This window comes from Alosa sapidissima, chromosome 3 (genome assembly GCF_018492685.1).
Source record: "Alosa sapidissima isolate fAloSap1 chromosome 3, fAloSap1.pri, whole genome shotgun sequence".
NCBI classification, from domain to species: Eukaryota; Metazoa; Chordata; class Actinopteri; order Clupeiformes; family Clupeidae; genus Alosa; species Alosa sapidissima.
This window is the reverse complement of record NC_055959.1, coordinates 7123356-7140855: the sequence shown is the minus strand read 5'-3', so window position 1 is coordinate 7140855 and position 17500 is coordinate 7123356. Positions and strand designations below refer to the sequence as shown.

Here is a 17500-nt window from a genome sequence, read left to right as displayed (position 1 = left end):
CTCTCTCACACTAACACACACACACAACAATTCAAATGTCTGTGTGCATGGATGATTTTGAAGGAGTGACATCTGTCATAATTCTGTTCCCTTTAGAAAGTGGAATCTCCTCCTCTAACAAGACAGACCCCATCATTGCCAGATGTTTTGAAATGGGCATTATAAATGTTTACACTGTGTAGTAACTCTAAGCTATTAATTTGGACTTGTAACATAAAATACCCCAAAAGCCAAGCATAAAAGCCTTACTGCTATCCACTATAAAAATGGCACTATGAATTTCACTTTCATTTTCAATGTTTTTTTTTCTTTTCTTTTTTTTGTGTCAACACACATGCCAGGCTTTTGTCATCTCTAAAGCACATCTGGGCCAGATTTGGTTGACATATGGTGTGGATGCGATGCGGATGTGGCTTAGGCTCACCAGGTCTGGCGTGCGTCCATGCCAGTGGAAGCTGCAGCAGGCTGGGATTGACCCTGACATGTCTGAACATGGTCCATCTGTTATGGATCCGAATGGCTCAAATTATGGCACAAACCCCCGGCAAGGCAACATCACATTATGTTCATCGCCACGCGCTCCCCGGCAATGGGACCAACCTCAAAGACGAAAGGTTGCTTTCCTCCTTTTAACGACCAACGATTACACCCCCCCCACACACTACACCCACACACACACACACACACACACATACACACACACATACACACACCACCATTTTACTCTATTCCTGCCATTCACATCCAAACGTGCCATACTGGTGACCATTTATTTCACACAATAAAAGCTAAAAGAGAGAAAAGGGAAAAAACACCTCTGCTATGCTCTGGAGAGTGTAGAGTAACAGCTGAGATGCTGCTGTGGCAGTGTTTGTGTGTGTTTGTTTGTATGTGTGTGTGGTGTGTGTGTGTGTGTGTGTGTGTGTGTGTGTGTGATGGTGTGCGTGAGTGTGTGAATGCACATGTGTGTGTGTGTGTGTGTGTGTGTGTGTGTGTGTGTGTGTGTGAGTGTGTGGTGAATGTGTTGAGAGAGTGCATTCACACAGACAATAGGGGCCTAGAGCTGTGTGTGGCTGGGGGAGGGCGAGGTCTCACAGCTCTGGGCGGGCTGTAAATGAAACGTGTGACTGGAGTGCGCGAGCCTCCCTCCCGGGTCTACAGTGAGCTTATCGAGGGATCCCACCTCCGCTGTGCCTGGGCGTCACGCGGCCGACGCCCTCCCGCAGATGCGACCTGACGTGATGTGCCGAGAACTGTCAGGCGTGGGGAGGGGGCACATCTTTGGACGCCTAATAGCCGGCGGGTCCTCCGGGGAGGGGAGGGGGGGGTGGGGGGGTGTTGTCCCTCCTGGTAACATGGGAGTGAGAGCCATTTTATCCGAGAACACAAAGAGAAGGATTCTTGTCGTTTTTTGGGAGCGTTATCTGCCACTCGCACACCCCCATGGCCATCCCCAGGTGCTTGTCCTTTGCTTGCCGCTCTCAACTGGCCACCTCCCCTCCCCTCCCCTCTCCGCTCCCCTAATGACAAATCACAGTGGGAGCAACAGGACAAGTCCCACAGAACCGCAGCATTTCACACCTGTTACACTGCACACAATCACACCTCACACTGGCAGATTTAGAGCCCAGTATCCTCACATGAATTTGAAATGGCGATTAACTACAATGTTTTGCCATAGGGCCTTCCACTGCATAGGCCTCCAGAAGCCTCCAAGTACCATGTAACCACATTCACAGCTGAGGTGGATTGTCCATGATTGCATACCTGCTACAAAGTAAGTATGTGTGACACACATACATACATAATATATATATATTGTTTTCAGACAATACTAATGGCAGGCAGAGCATTGGCGTCTAAGGTACAAATGCTCTGGTCTGGGTATCTGTTTTCCTCTCCATCCTAATCAGTCACCTCGTTAGTGCTGGGCCGACGAACGGCAGCCACAGCCCTGCGACTTTATCGTCTCGCCTTACACCTGTGGCAGGGCGGGCAGGGCGGGGGGGCGGGCGCGGGCTCTTGTCTCGCCATCTGACGGTCATGGGATGTGACTGGAGTGCTGGGGCCCAGGCCTCGGCGGGCCTGGCACGCCTGTCGCCGGCGCTGACACCCGCACACGTCTGAAGGAGCGCACTGCGCGGGGGCCTGGGAGAGGTGAGAGACAAGGCTGCCAGGCGAGCGCTCCTCTCCGCTAGGCTACGCTAGGCTACGCTCCTCTCTTCAATAGACAGACCGGGGGAGCCAGCCAGCCACTGTCATAGAAAACACCACAGCTAAACACGGGCACGTCCCATCCCCCTCACCCAAACCCTACACTCTCTCTCTCTCTCTCTTCTTCTCTCTCTCTCTCTCTCACACACACACACACACACACACACACACACACAGAGACACCTCACCTCTGGTAACCCCCCTCTGCCACCCACTCATGCCGGGCTGACACAACACATTAGCATTAGAGAGCTCAGTACGCCGCGCGCACACACCCACGCGGCATAAAGCAGGGAGGAGCTCACTTGGTGTAGAGAAGCAGCAAACACACACACACACACACCACACACACACACACACACACACACACACACACACACACACACACACACACACACACATGCACACAGATACACACACATGCACACACCCACACAGCATAAAGCGGGGAGGAGCTCGGTGTGAGAATGAGTGTGCCCAGATGTATGAAGACAGACAGAAACACAAAAATGTGTGTTCATACACACACATACACAAACGCACATCCATGAAAAGCAAAATATACACACACACACACACACACACACACACACACACACACAATGGGTATCAACTAGTAGTGTACCGGCCGACTGATAACACCCTTATTTAAACACACTGCATGACACACAGGGTGTTTAACTATGTCTGTAATCGCTCTGGTGAGGCGTTGGCCTTTGCTATGCACGCCGTTAGTTAGTCTTTACTTATTGATAGACTTATTGACACAGCATCCGTGTTTTATCTGTGTGTGGTGTGTGTGTGCGCATGTGTGTGTATCGAGTGTGCTCACAAAGAATATGAGTGTGTATCTGAGTAGGCGCACATTATCTATGCAGCGTGCTTCTCTGTGTGCCTGTCTGTATGCAGTATGTGTGTGTGTGTTGTGTGTGTGTGTGTGTGTGTGTGTGTATGTGTGTGTGTGTACGTGTGTGTGTCTGTATGGATGAGAGAATTAGTGTGCGTGTGTGTGTGTGTGTGTGTGTGCAACTCAGCTCATCTCAGCTCAGCGACCTGACAAAAACACATTGATAATTACCCTCCATCTCGGACAATTAACCGACGGAGAGAGGGCGAAAATGCGCTTCTCGCTTGCCGCCTCGGCATTTCCTGTGCCCAGCCGAGCTGCGTTGGTTCCCCGGCCCTTCGAGGTTACATCAAACAATTTCTCCCCCCCCACCCTCCCACCCCCCATCCACCCTCCTATCGCGTTTCCAGGGCAACACTAATATATTAGCTCGCTGGCGTTACTGGAAAGTGTTTTCGCCCTGACAGTTTTAAAAATGATTTAAAAGCCAGCTTAGTATGTGCGCCTCATCGCCAAAACACTAAATCTGAAACCTCGGGATGGATCTCCACTTTGTCCATGGGAGAGAGAAAGAAAGAGGAGAGAGAGAGAGAGAGAGAGAGAGAGAGAGAGAGAAGGGAAGAGGAGAAAATGCTCGATTTGTTGAAAAAAGATAAAAGATACCCGTTTAAGTGAAATATCTGCAGGTGACTCCACTTCTGCCTCATTGTTCACTCGAGCTGGGCTGTGTGTGTGTGTACGTGTGTCTCTCTCTCCCTTTGTGTGAGTGTGTGTGTATGTGTGTGTGTACTTTGCCCATTTGTTTTCGCAAGGCAGCGTGCACACTTGATATTTCATTGTGAATGCTATTTATTAGCATATTTGCCGTGGCGGGCGGCTGCTGCTGGAGTCCAGATCAGGAGCGGAACAGGCCAGCTCTCGTGGAGGAGTGCGCTCTCTTTTCTTTCTCTCTCTTTCTTTTTTTCCCTTTCTCCCTCAATCTCCCACTCTCTCTCTCTTTCTGTTCTATTACTGCATCCCTGCTCAGCAGTCAGCACGCGCAGAACCCCAGGCCACCACACACACACACACACACACACACACACACACACACACACACACACACACAACTAACAGCCGGCCAGCCTCTGCTCTGCCTATCAGCCCACAGACGAATTACACCTCTGTAATAGAATCCCACTTGTTCTCTCTTTTTCTCCCTTTCACTCTCTGTCTTTCTTTCTCTCTCTCTTCCCACCCTCTCTGTGTCCCTCTCTACTTCTGTCTCCCCTTCACTCAATCCCTCTCTATTCTCCCCATCCCACCCTCCCTCTCTCCTCCCTCCCTCAATCCCTTTCTCTTTTTGTCCTCTCTCCATTTCTTCCTCTCTTTCTCTCTGTCTCTCTCTCTCTCTCTCTCTCTCTTTCTTCCCCTCCCTGTCTGTATTTCTCTGCTTCGGTCTTTTCCCCTTAGACAACACAGGTTGCTAGCGGCACACACACACACACACACACACACACACACACACACACACACACACACAACACACACACACACACACACAACAGTCGTCAAAGGAGCTCTCTTAGCACTTACAGTAAATGAAGCCGGCTTGCAGCGGTAGAGGAGGCCCGCAGAGATGCATTAGATTAGGTAATTGGGGGATGAGTGATGGGGCCAGTCGGGCCCCGCGCCGCAGAAGCCTCGGAAATAAGCATCCCCACGCGCTACAGCCCCGGATTACAGAGTGAGAGAGAGAGGAAGAGAGAGAGAGAGAGAGAGAGAGAGAGAGAGAGAGAGAGAGAGAGAGAGAGAGAGAGAGAGAGAGAGAGAGAAGAAGGGCCCCTGATAGAATAATGTCTGCCCCAAACAGGAGGGACTAAAATTGAACTGTCAAGAAGTGTCAAATACACAATAATATGCTCAGCAGCACCACAGCTATTTGTCCAGCGCTGACCAGACGTCTGCCACGAGTGCCGGGCATTACTGACGCCAGCACCAGGAACCACAGACCCTCTATCAGGCCTCGACGGGAGCATCGCTCGCTTCTCCATACCGGAATTTCCAGAGGAGGGTTGGAGTTAACTCCAGACTAGTGCAACAGGGGATGAAAGTGCATTGAAGTAGCGAAAGATAGATAGAAAGAATGAAAAAATAACACAACTTTTGATTTGATCTTGAATTCAATTTCCCCAACATGAAAATGGTAATGATTTTAAGTATAACCAATTCTGCCATAATCCGCTAACAGGATTTTGTGGGAAGAGGGGAGCGATGCTCTTTTTTTCCTGTGGTGCAATTGATAGCTACAAGCCTGATGGCACAGAGAGATGTCAGAGACACAGAGACACACACACACACACACACACACAGTCTTCTTCCACATATGTCCACCTACACACACATACCTTCAGACAAACACACAAGCACACGCACACACACACACACACACACACACACACACACACACACACACACACACACACACACAGAGAGCATTTCAAATTAGAGGCCAACACAAATTCCCACGCTCCAGCCGTGTCTTTCTCATCCGGCCATCGTTCCCAGCGTGGAGAACGCGATTGCCCCCGTGTCTCTCCACCGGCTCTGCAGCTCACTGCCCGTGCACGCGTCACACTCGCATCGGCAGCAACAGAGGCAGGGGGCAGCGGGCACTGGCCAGGAATGCCGGGCGTATGGTGTAGCTAAATTGATTTGAACATTGCCACCTCTGCTCTGCGGCTTACGCACTTTACTTTACCGGGCTGCAGCAAAACACATTCCTCGGGCACAGGAGAAAAGGAGAGAGGGATGAAGAGAGGAAACGAAGAAGAAGAGGAAGAAGACAACAATGAAGATGAAGAAGAAAAAGCACTTTGCTCACAGGGGGCCATGAATATTCAGGATTCCTGTGCAACCCCTCCCTCCCTCTCTCTCTCCCTCCCTCCCTCCATCTTTCCATCCTTCCTTCCTTCCTCAGCTTTAAGACTTAAGCCCTGAAGTGAGCCTCCATGTGGAAAAAGTGAACGGAGCAGCATCACCACTTAAATTTAGAATTCGTTCGTAAATCAGCCAGACGCACATTTACAATGCCGCCTCCTCCTCCTCCTCCTCCTCCTCCTCCTCCTCTCCTCCTCCTCCTCTAAGCATCCCTGTCTTGTTCCCCTCTCTCCCAAGTTTCCTCCTCTTCTCTGTCTTTATTCCCGAGGATCAAAAGAAAGAGATATCATCACTTTAAATACCCAACAAATCAATATGCCCACATCAGCCCATAGACACCTACCCCCCCCCCAAACCCGGAGAATGGCAGGAGTTCATTTAGGTAATGGTGGCAGAGAGGCGTCAGTTGGGGGAGGGGGAGTGGGGCGCCACAAGAGGACGAGCCCCCCTGCAAAACATCAGAGCCCAACACTCCACTCAGAGCGAGTAAATCACAGACAATCCGTCTGCTTTCTCTTCCTCTGTCATCCACCCCCACCCTCATCCAGCCGCCGAGGGGGTGGGAGTGAAGTGGAGTGAGGGGTGGGTATGTGTGTGAAGTTGTGTGTGTGTGTGTGTGTGTTGGGGGGGTGGGGGGTAGGAAGAAGCAGCCGGTATTATCTGTAAGATGGAGGACGTCCCGGAGCGTGGATACAGTGGCGCACACACACAAGCTGAAACCCTCGCTGATGAAAGGGATGGATGCCGATGGATGCGGTCCCCCCACCCCCCCCCCCCCTCCCCCCCTCCCCCCCCCATCTCTCTCTGCTGCAGTGTCTGGCTGCGTGCGCGAGCACTGACTCCATCTCCCGCTCCAGCTGCTCACTGCTAAGTCCCCACATCAACACGACGCCAGTGGAGAGGCTTCACCGGGAGTCCCGGCCACTGCTGCACAGAAATGGGTTGTAAATAAAAAACTTGAAAAAAAAAACGCCTCACCACAGCTAGAGTAGCACATTTATTTTTGGGCTTTGCGACACACTCAGAAATAAGCACTGGGGCTGAATGGGAGAAGGTTTGTACCGGGGAAAAAAATAAAACACAACACAGCTAAATTTGCTTTTGCTTTCCTTCCTTAGAATTTTACAATGTTCAGCGTCACATTCTTGAGCTATTTTTTGTTTTTGTTTTGTTTTTTGTGGGGGGTTTGCATTTGGTGGCTCTTCACCAGCGAGCGCTGCTCATATCAAAATCACTTGCACAAATATCTTAATCCGGTCGCCCCCACGGCGTGTTCAGATGTGGATGCCGTCAGTGCGTATCGCTGCATGGCTAATGCGTCGCTCTTGGGGAATAACCATGACGACTGCGATTGTGACATCACAGCCTGGTGAACAGCCCTTGATCTCTCTCGTGGGATCCTCCGATGCTCCTCCAAAGCAGGCTGGAGACTGGGCCGAGGCAAGTTCAGAAAGTTGATATCAGGAAAAGAGGGATTCTTTTCGTCCACGTCCACGTCCACTCCTCTGCCTCTTCCACTTTCACCGTGGTGGCTTGCCAATCACGATCGAGTGCACGTGTCACAGATATCAGAAGCCATTCCCTCCCTGAGCCTTTCTGGCAGCCATACATAAGGAACTGATGTCACTGATGTGCCATTTACACACACACACACACACACACACACACACACACACACACACACACACTCTCATACACACAAACACACATTCCATATTCCCCACAAGCTGAAACTCATGCAAAAAAAGTGTCTCCTTCCCCTATCTGATGCTAAAACCCAACCTGTGTCTTTCATCCAGCTCATTCTTTCAAGGCAGATCTGTCCTCGCGTTGCCAATGTCACCACGGATATCCACATATACAATGCAATTAAAGATAAGCCTAATCTTACACACCCACACACAAACAAAAATCTTCACTCTTCCCTAGCCTATCAAAGAGTAGCATGTGTATGAACAAGCCAGAGGATTAGCCAGAGACTTACATCCTTTAGAGCAAACTCACACACCACGCAAGATGTAAAGGCAACAAGACCATGAGCAAACACTGCTGCATATACATTTAAAAGCATATGAATATTAAATTAATCCGCTCGGTTGTGAGCTGAATATAAAGGAGGGAAAAAAAAGGATTGTTTCTCAATTTGCATGGTATATGGAAAGTGAAATGAGGCTGATTGAGTGACAAGCCGCACTGCAAGGCTTGCTTGTTATGCAGATACATCAAATGACATGCAGCAATAACTTTGAGCCGTCTTACAAACCTGGCAACACGGTCACCCTGGAGGGTAAGGGCAGAATTGACGACATCCAAGAAGTCACTTCTAAGGTGACTGGCCTCTATATACATGATTATGCTACACTTAAACACATTTCCTCTGCGAGGTGAAATAACTGCAAGCAGAAGTCCCTTACAATCTCCCTCTCTCTCTCTGATCGCATGAAAAGAAACCATCCCCGCAAAAGCATTCACTAAATCCACTTTTATGCACCAACCTCATTCTTCTCACTTCTAACTGCAAAGGTGCTTTTGGCTGCAACATTATGAAAACCACAGAGGGCCACTGAGAGGTATAGGCACAATAATAATGGAAAGTAACCTGATGAAAAACACTGATCGTCGGCAAACGGAGTTGTTAGAAATACAGATAAATAAAATCACTCGCTCATTAGAATACAGCCTTTCCGAAGTCACTAACAGGATGTTTTGGCAACATATGCAAATTTTGAGGGGGATTTGACTTTATTTATTTATTTTAACACATCTGCTGAAGGTATTAATTCTAGTCTCTTATTTTAATACTTGGCTTTATGGCTTGTAATTGCATGATTTGCATTTTTTCGGCCCATTATAAATAATCCGTGGCGTTACAAGGCTTCCCCTGCCAAACTGGCACAGGTCTCCTGCTTTAATCTTGTGAAACAGTTGCTTTATCTCCTCATTCAACCTGGGATTTATCTTTTTTTTGTTCCTTGGTGTCGTTGATGCATAAATGTTTACAAAAGCAAGACAACATTCACCCCCCCCCCCCCCCACACACACATACACACACCTCACTCTCCATCTCCTTTTCTGTTAACACTGGAGTTCAAAGTCTTAGCACAATTACTGCAGTGCTATCACCGACTTTTGTTCTAAATGCATTGTTGCACTCCTCTCACCACTTCTTTGAGTTGGCTTCATGTTATTTAAAAAAAAGAATTGTTACGTATCGCGGATTCACTTTGTGTGAGAGGAGATAATAAACATGGAGATGCGACTCTGCATTAGAATATTTATTTATTTATTTATTTATTTATTTTTTTTGTCAGTGCACGATCATTCTCAGTCGACTGGGTTTCCCCGCTCCTCTCATCCACCCCCCCCCTCCACTCTTCTCTCACCCCCACCCTCTCCCCCTCTCTCCCTCTTTCCCCTCCCCCTCTTTCTGTCTCTCCCTTGGGGGTTTGGGGACCAAAGCTGAAGCACAGCTCCATTCTGCATCTGACACATTATCACATCCACACAAATACTGTAACAACACGCAGCCCACACTCACCAGGCTGCTGGCATCTAGTGCCTTTACACGCATGTGTGCAAGAGCACAGACATACATTCACATACACTCCGAGAGAGATACACATGTACAAACAGTACCTCTGCATCTGTGTGTGTTTGTCTATGTTTGTGTGTGTGTGTATGTGTGTGTGTGTACAGTATGTGTGTGTGCGCGTTTGTAGTGAGTGGCAGGTATCATGCCCATGAATAGCCAGAGAGCTGCTGACAATGCAAATGATCTGGCCCTGATCTGGCCCCAATCTGGCACGTGGCATGTTCTTTCAGGGTGAACTGCTTTCTGGGTAAAGCAATGGTGCTCCATCCCAGACGCTTATGAGATAGGCGTTTCCCTAAGTGACAGATCGTGCAATTCCAGCCACGCTAAAACCACACTTAGCAAAGTGACGTGGCACGCGCCTGAATTAACACGTCGCCTCAGTCGGAAGACATATCTGTACTATCTACACACAGCTCTCTGCACTTGAAGCTCATCTTCGTAGAAATTTCCAGCGAACCGATACACAATGGCAGGTAGAAATAAAGCAGAGTGCTTTTATCACACCTAAAACGGCTTCTCATTTTGCATGCAACAGTAAGCAAAGTCATGAAGGGGTGGGGTATGTGTGTGTGTGGATTTGTGTGTCTCTGTGTGTGTGTGTGAATGTGGGGGTGGGGGTGGGGTGGAGGGGGGTAGTGGGTGATCATAAAAACACAACGATTTGATATTCTCTCATGTAAAATGCATGCCCAATATGGCTTCATTTCAAAGAGGACCATTCAGAGATAGAGAGATAGAGCCAGGGAGAGAGAGAGAGAGAGAGAGAGAGAGAGAGAGAGAGAGAGAGAGAGAGAGAGAGAGAGAGAGAGTGCCGCACTCGGCGCCTAATGACTGGTAAGGCAAAAGGGAGTCAGCTGGCACGTGGAGGACCCTGTGAGTGCCCAGCGGGAGTCCTCTCCTCTCCTGTCCTCTCCTCTCTGCAGAGTCGTCCCTGTCCCTGTTCCTCGTCCTGTCCCCGTCCTCGTCCCTGTCCTAGTCCTCGTTCCCTTGTCTCCTGTCCCCTGTCACACTGTCCCTGTTCACCATCCCCTGCTCTGTCCTGCCCTGCTTCAGCCAAGTCCTGACCCAACCCTCCTCCCAACAACAACAACAACACGCCGTGATTAGATTTGGCCTGTTTGCAATCACACAATCACAGGAGGCAAGGGAGAGAGAGAGAGAGAGAGAGAGAGAGAGAGAGAGAGAGAGAGAGAAACAAGAGAGTGAGCGAGAGAGGAAGAGAAAGAGAGAGTGAATAGAAGGTAAAGGGTGTGAGAGTGTGTGTATATATCTGTGTGTGTGTGTGAAACCATGTAAGTGAGAAACAGACAGAAAGAGAGAGAGAAAGAGAGAGAAAGAAAGAGAGAGAGAGAGAGAGGGGGGGGGGGAGAGAGTAGCTGCGTCTGAATGCCCCTGTCGTCTGTTTGTCAGTCAAACCCGGCGAGGCGAGGCTCTGGGTCATCTGTCTGCGACGCTGGAAGCCGGGGACGCCACAGTGGAGGTGCTGAGCACACAACTAATCACCGCCAGCCTTCAGCACGCCTGCACCGGCCAACACACACACACACACACACACACACACACAACTACAGTGCTTCACTGACTTGTGTAAGAACAATATGTGCAAGCGTAAGGTATAAAAAAACATCATATGATGACGATTTCAAAGGGGTAGTGAATCATTCAAAACGTCGTGGAGGTGTTAGTGGGGAATTATACTTGAATGCGGTTTGTTATGGTTGGCTCACAAGGAGAAATGAGGCATACTGTAAGCTCTTCCAACAAAAAATGGCAACGTAATAAAACATTGACTAAAAGAGTCTAAAATTGCATACATTTTTATAAAATTCTAAAAAAGATTAAGTTCGAAGAAAACACTTTATAAACCTCTGACAAAGTATCTATGATTTCATATAATCATTTAAAATGATCAATGTGGTGAAGATAGTATCACAGTATTTTTTATAATAGAACTTATAATTTAGCAAAAACATAAATGAACTTAAATAAAAAACAGGAATATCTGCCGCCAGTGTAGCTTCAGTCTAATAATCATTATTATGAATCTAGTGACCCAGTGTCAAAATAGAAAAAAAAAAATCATGAATAACATCCTAAATATCTGAATAGAAACCAGATGACGTCCAAAAGTGCCCGGGAATTACATGTGTGTGAGAACCCCTTCCTTTCAGGCATCCTTAAAATAGGCTATCCACCATGTTGAAGAAATGATTAAGTTCTTTTCAAGGACAATTTCAAAGCTCTACGAGTCAACATTGTAATGTTTACAGCAAGGTATTCATCACTGCTCAAACAAAAACAAGATTATGTTACATCACTTCAAATCAAAGTATAAATCATACAGTAGTATGTTCAATTTACCACCATTGACTTTCATTTCCAGAATTGCCCCTCTTTCAGTGGAGGTTGGTCTCTCTCTATTTTCCCTCTCTCTGTCTCTCTCTCTCTCTCTCGCTCTCTGTCTATTAGGCAGCTTTAAGGGAAACCCGGTGTTTAGCAACAAAGAAACTCAGCATCCAGTATGGTGGGCGATCACATTGCAGAGACTGAGGTATTCTCCCTCATTTGTGCGTGCACACACACACACACACACACACACACACTGTAGCAGCAGCACATAACAACTTGCACTCGTTCACCCACAAACACTCTCTCACACACAAGAACATGATTTCAGTAAGAGCATGCACACACATTAGCACACACACACACACACACACACACTTTCACAGCACATAACACTCCCCTCAAGTCCAAAAAAGCAAATACCCTTCCCCCCCTCCCCATTTTCGCTTTATAGGTCAGTCTTAGTTCCAGGCATACTCCGATTGAACATTTCATTACTCGGGCATCACTCAGCCAACCCTCGATCAAGCCCCCCCCCCCCCCCTCCCTTCCCCCTCCCTCCCTCCTGTCTCCCCGCCTTCATGCCTTCTACCACCCCTCACATCACCCTCTCATGCCAGAGCCCCAATATTGATTTTAATATATACCAACTCACCCCGGTGTGAAGCGCACTCTGAAGAGGACGGTCGGACACCAGGCGCTGTTAGCAGTGACTAGAGAGGCACTCCATGTACCACGCGTTCAGTCACACACACACACACACACACACACACACTGCCTCACACACGCACGCACACACACACACACACTTACACACTCACACACACAAGTGCGCAGGCACGCACATGCACACACACGCTTGCACTCTCCCGCACGGCACGTACGCTCGCTCGCTGGCTTGCGCGCACACACACACACACACACACGCTGAGCACACACTCAACGCTCACTGGAGGGAAGGGATCTCTCTTTTTTTTTAGAGGAGGTAAAGAAGAAGAAAAAAAATCAGAGAGAGAGAAACAGCACAAGGGGGAAAGCACGAGGAGAACAGGCAGAAGAAGAGAGAAGAGAGGAGAGGCAGAGAGACAGAGTGAGTGAGAGAGAGTGAGGGAGGAGGAAAAAGACAGAGAGAGAGAGAGAAAGAGAGAGAGAGAGATGGGAAATTAATAATCCCTCAGACACGTCCCCTCTGTGTTATGCATCAGGCTGCTTTCTCACAAGCTGCGGAGGAGCCGGGATATGCTAATGGGAGGGGCCACCGCCACACTCCATTGGTCGGTTCCTCTCATTCCTACACATGGCAGCCAATCCTGTCGTTTTTCCCTCGTCTTTTCCTTTTTTCCCCCTTTTTTTCGCCCTGAGGAACAAATATACAGTAGCCAGCGCTGAGCAGATTCAGGAGAGGAGAGAGAAGAGAGGAGCAAGGATAAAAGACAAATGAGAAGCTGGGAGGGAGAGAGAGAGAGAGAGAGAGGGAGGGAGAGATGGAGGGAGAGAGAGGGAGGGAGAGATGGAGGGAGAGAGAGAGAGAGAGAGATGGAGGGAGAGAGAGGAAGAGGGAGGGAGAGAGGGAGGGAGAGTGGGAGAGAGGGAGAGAGAGAGGGAGAGGGAGGGAGAGAGAGAGAGAGAGAGGGAGGGATGGAGAGCGGGACACAGAAGGAAACAAATGCTGAAAAGAGCAAAATCAGGAGGAGAGAAGGGAGGCAAAGAGAGAGAGAGAGGGGGGAGAAAGAGAGAAGGAGGGATGGGGAATGAGAGAAGGAGGGATGGGGAATGAGAGAAGGAGGGATGGGGAATGAGAGTAAAAGAGATGTAGAGAGTGAGGCACACACACAGATAGAAAAAGAGAGAAAAAAAGGAGTGACCCACACACACACACACACACACACACACACACACACACACACACACACACACACACACACACACACACACACACACAGTCACAGAAAGACAGAGAAAAGAGAGCTAGGAGAGGTGAGGGAGGCGAGGTGAGGTGAGGAGAGGAGAGCTGGGGCAGAGGAGAGTGAAGCCCGGTGGCTGTGTGGTGCGCTGCTCTGTGCCGCCCGTGGGCTAGGGAACGCTGCAGCTGCTTAATGCACTATTAACTTTATTTGAGCCAACTCCTCATTTGATCGGCCACCACGGGGGTCAGCCAATGGTTAGCAATTTTACCCCCAACAACCACACACACACACACACACACACACACACACACACACACACACACACATCTTCCATGCCAACCCCAAAGCATAGCGTAATGAAATTGCCACCTTTTTCCACCAAACCTATCATAGCATTTAGGGTAAACACTCTCACACACACACACATACATACAGTACATACACACACACGCACACACACACACACACACACACACACACACATACTGTACACACATGCACATATGCAAGCACGTATGCAAGCACACCCGCATGCATGCATGTATGCGCACACACACACACACACACACAAACACGCGGCACCCAATGCAGGGGGGGGGGGGGTTGGGGGGTAATGCAGGTGAAATGTTGGCTCACTGCCCTCCCTGTCAGACATTACAGGCAATTCCTTGCCTCCATTTTCTCCTGTTACAATGAATGCATTTCACAGCTCACTTGCTTGACAGTGTGGGTGGTACGGCATAACATCCTACACGATGTGAGAGAGAATATCCAACACTTTTTTAACCCACTCTCATCTCTCTCTCTCTCTCTTTTTCTCCATCTCTCTCCCTCTCCCTCTCTCTCTCTGCTTCTCTCCAGAGTTAAAAAATATGGAGGAGGTGGTGGTGGTGGAGGGGACCTGGCAACACAACCTCCACACTCAAAAGCCCAAAGCCTATAAATGATTACACGTAGGCCCTGGTGCATGCATCACGTCTCTGGTTTGGCACTAGCCACACTGGCTTCGCCGTTGTGTACAAAATCACACATGTTGTGCTCGAACAAAAACACACACAAAACTGACCTTATACGAGGAGTCTATCAAAACACTAGCACATTCTAACATTATCACAACGGTCGAGCGAATGGGGTGGGATTGTAAACAGCCGTACCTGGCTGGTTTTTAATGGCGCTACCAGAGGAGGAGGACAGCGTGAAGAGGCTAGGCGTGTTAAGCGCTAACGGGATTGATTTGGATATTGTTAACCGCTACAGATGTGTTTATCAGTCTCGCACCGTTTCAATGCGCCATGATAATCTCAGGTTTTTTTGGCAGCGGAATCAGAGGCAACACACACAAAAGAGGACACAACGGGGGTGTGTGTGTGTGGGGGGGGGTGCGGAGCGGCAATCCCAAGGCATGATAAGAGAGACTGTCACACAAAATTGTGGATGGCGCGCGAGAGGGAAGAGGCCAATCCTAGCTCGTTATAATCAGCTAATTAGCCACTTCAGTCAGGCCTGCAAACACACAGCCAAGCTCCCCTCTGCCATCTCACCCCATCTACTTCAACCACACACACACACACACACACACACACACACACACACACACACATCATTAACCCTACACCCGGAATACCTCAGCCCCCCCCCCCCCGCTTTGTAATCAAATGCATTATTCAAGGCAAAAGGAGGGTGCGAGAGAGAGAGAAAGAAAGAGAGAGATGGTGAGATGGAGAGAAAACAAAAAAAAAACAGGAAGGAGACCAGCAAGGGGGACTGCTGACCATAGATGCACACACACACACACACACACACACACACACACACACACACACACACAAACAAAATGTGCACATAAATAAAATATACAGTATATAATGTACACATACACTCACACACATACACACACTGTGACCCTGTGTACAAACACAGATGCAAATAGACTCAAGCATGCAAATGATACACACATTGAGCCAAGCCCAATCCCTGCGATCGCTGCAGTCTGTCGCCTTTCTGGCCAGTTCCAGTGTAGCCAGAGTTAAGCTCAGCACTGTGCGTGTGTGTGAGAGTGTGTGTGTGTGTGTGTGTGTGCTACAGTGAGAATGCAAACAGCGAGTGCACAGGGCTTGCCTCCATGATCCACTGCGTAATCTGGGGGAAAGAGAAACTAGGCCTGGTCCACATGGCAGCAGCCACAGAAACAGAAGGTAATTACCGCTCCCTTCTCTCTCTCTCTCTCTCTCTCTCTTTTACTCGTACCTTGATGGGAGCACTTTAAGTGCTGGCGTTGAGGAAATGGGAGGTGGTTGGGGTGGGGCCCTGGTGGGGGGGGGCTCTGGCCTGTTCACCTCATTCCCCACCAGTCCCACCTAATCGACTGCACCATTTCACAGGGAGATCAACAAACGGTCACGCTGCCCAATCATTCAGACCGGGCCCATGCATACAAGGGGAGCAGAGGACAGAAGAAATGGAAAGAGAGAGAGAGAGAGAGAGAGAGCAAGTGTAGAGGAAAGGAGAGAATAAAAGAGTGATGAAGAAAAGAAAGGGGGAGAAAGGAGAGGAGAAAAAAGATTATCACACCATAAGAAACCTGGAGCCCAATGAATGATGGGTTCCTTCAGCCAGTGGCTACATGACGGACTTCTCCGTCCTCCCTTCTCCGTCCTCCCTTCTCCGAGCCTGGTTTTGATGCATGCCCAGATTTCTACAAAACATCGCGAGTGCTTAACACATTTACCCTTCAAATCAATCACAGGTTAATTGTCCCGGGGTGTTTGGGTTCGCTAATGAGTTGCAGGTAGCAAAGCACAAGAGCTTAAGAGCCAGTAAACAGCATCCCTGCCTCCGAAAGCAGCCTCAATAAACACACACACACACACACGCACACACACACGCACACGCACACGCACACGCACACGCACACACACACACACACACACACACAGAGATGCCGTCTTCTTAATCAGGCATCTCACCTTCCCACAATCAGGCTTCAAAATCAAACTCACTTGAAACAACGATATAATAATAATATTACTCAAGCCAAAGGGAAAAAAAAATAAATAAAAAAAAGAAGGAAAGAAAGCGACGCTGTTCCAATAATGCGATTGTGGCTAAGTGGTGAGATACGGTTGTTGAGATGTCTTTGTGTTGTTGCCGCTGCGGGCACTCTCTCCGTCTCCGCAGACCGGCAGGGATCGCAGCGCTTTTATTTTCTGTCATTAGATTCAATGATAGAATTAAGGATAAGACCAGAGCTGGCCCCAGTGCATCAAATAGAAAATCAATTATGTTGTCAGAATGTATGTCCCTACGTTTATTTGCCCCAGCTCTCCTTCCCACTCTTGTAATCTGCGGTTTGAGGAGGAGAAGGAGAGGGGGGGGCAAACAAATGCGCTGAGATTTGTAGCATGCCAGTTTAATCACATTTTTTGATCTGATTTTAAAAAAGCCGTTTATTCAGTTCAGCTCTGTGGCATTCACATTTCTGACAAGCATATCATATAATTCTGTCATGAACAAAATAAACACACAGCTTGGGAAGCGGGCACCAACATATTAACTTTTATTCCCCCCTCTCCCCTTTTTCTGGGGGAAATCTTCCATCGTTAGCCACTCCATGGCAAGTGGCAGGAGAGGGCAGAGCCTGTTTGTGCCGCGTGAAATACTGGGGCTCTTGAA

General features: G+C 48.7%; 1 protein-coding gene across 10 annotated transcripts in view; it reads right to left on the bottom strand.

The window, feature by feature from the left end:
* The window catches only part of rbfox1 (RNA binding fox-1 homolog 1), a 234985-nt gene that overhangs the window by 56763 nt on the left and 160722 nt on the right, over window positions 1–17500 (bottom strand). The window contains exon 1 of one of the 10 annotated variants that reach the window (XM_042086640.1): window positions 12577–12969. The exons of the other annotated variants lie outside the window; for them this stretch is intronic. The gene's annotated coding sequence lies outside the window, so the exon portion shown is untranslated. Of the gene's footprint in view, window positions 1–12576; window positions 12970–17500 lie in introns of those variants that run through there. 10 annotated transcript variants of the gene reach the window in all.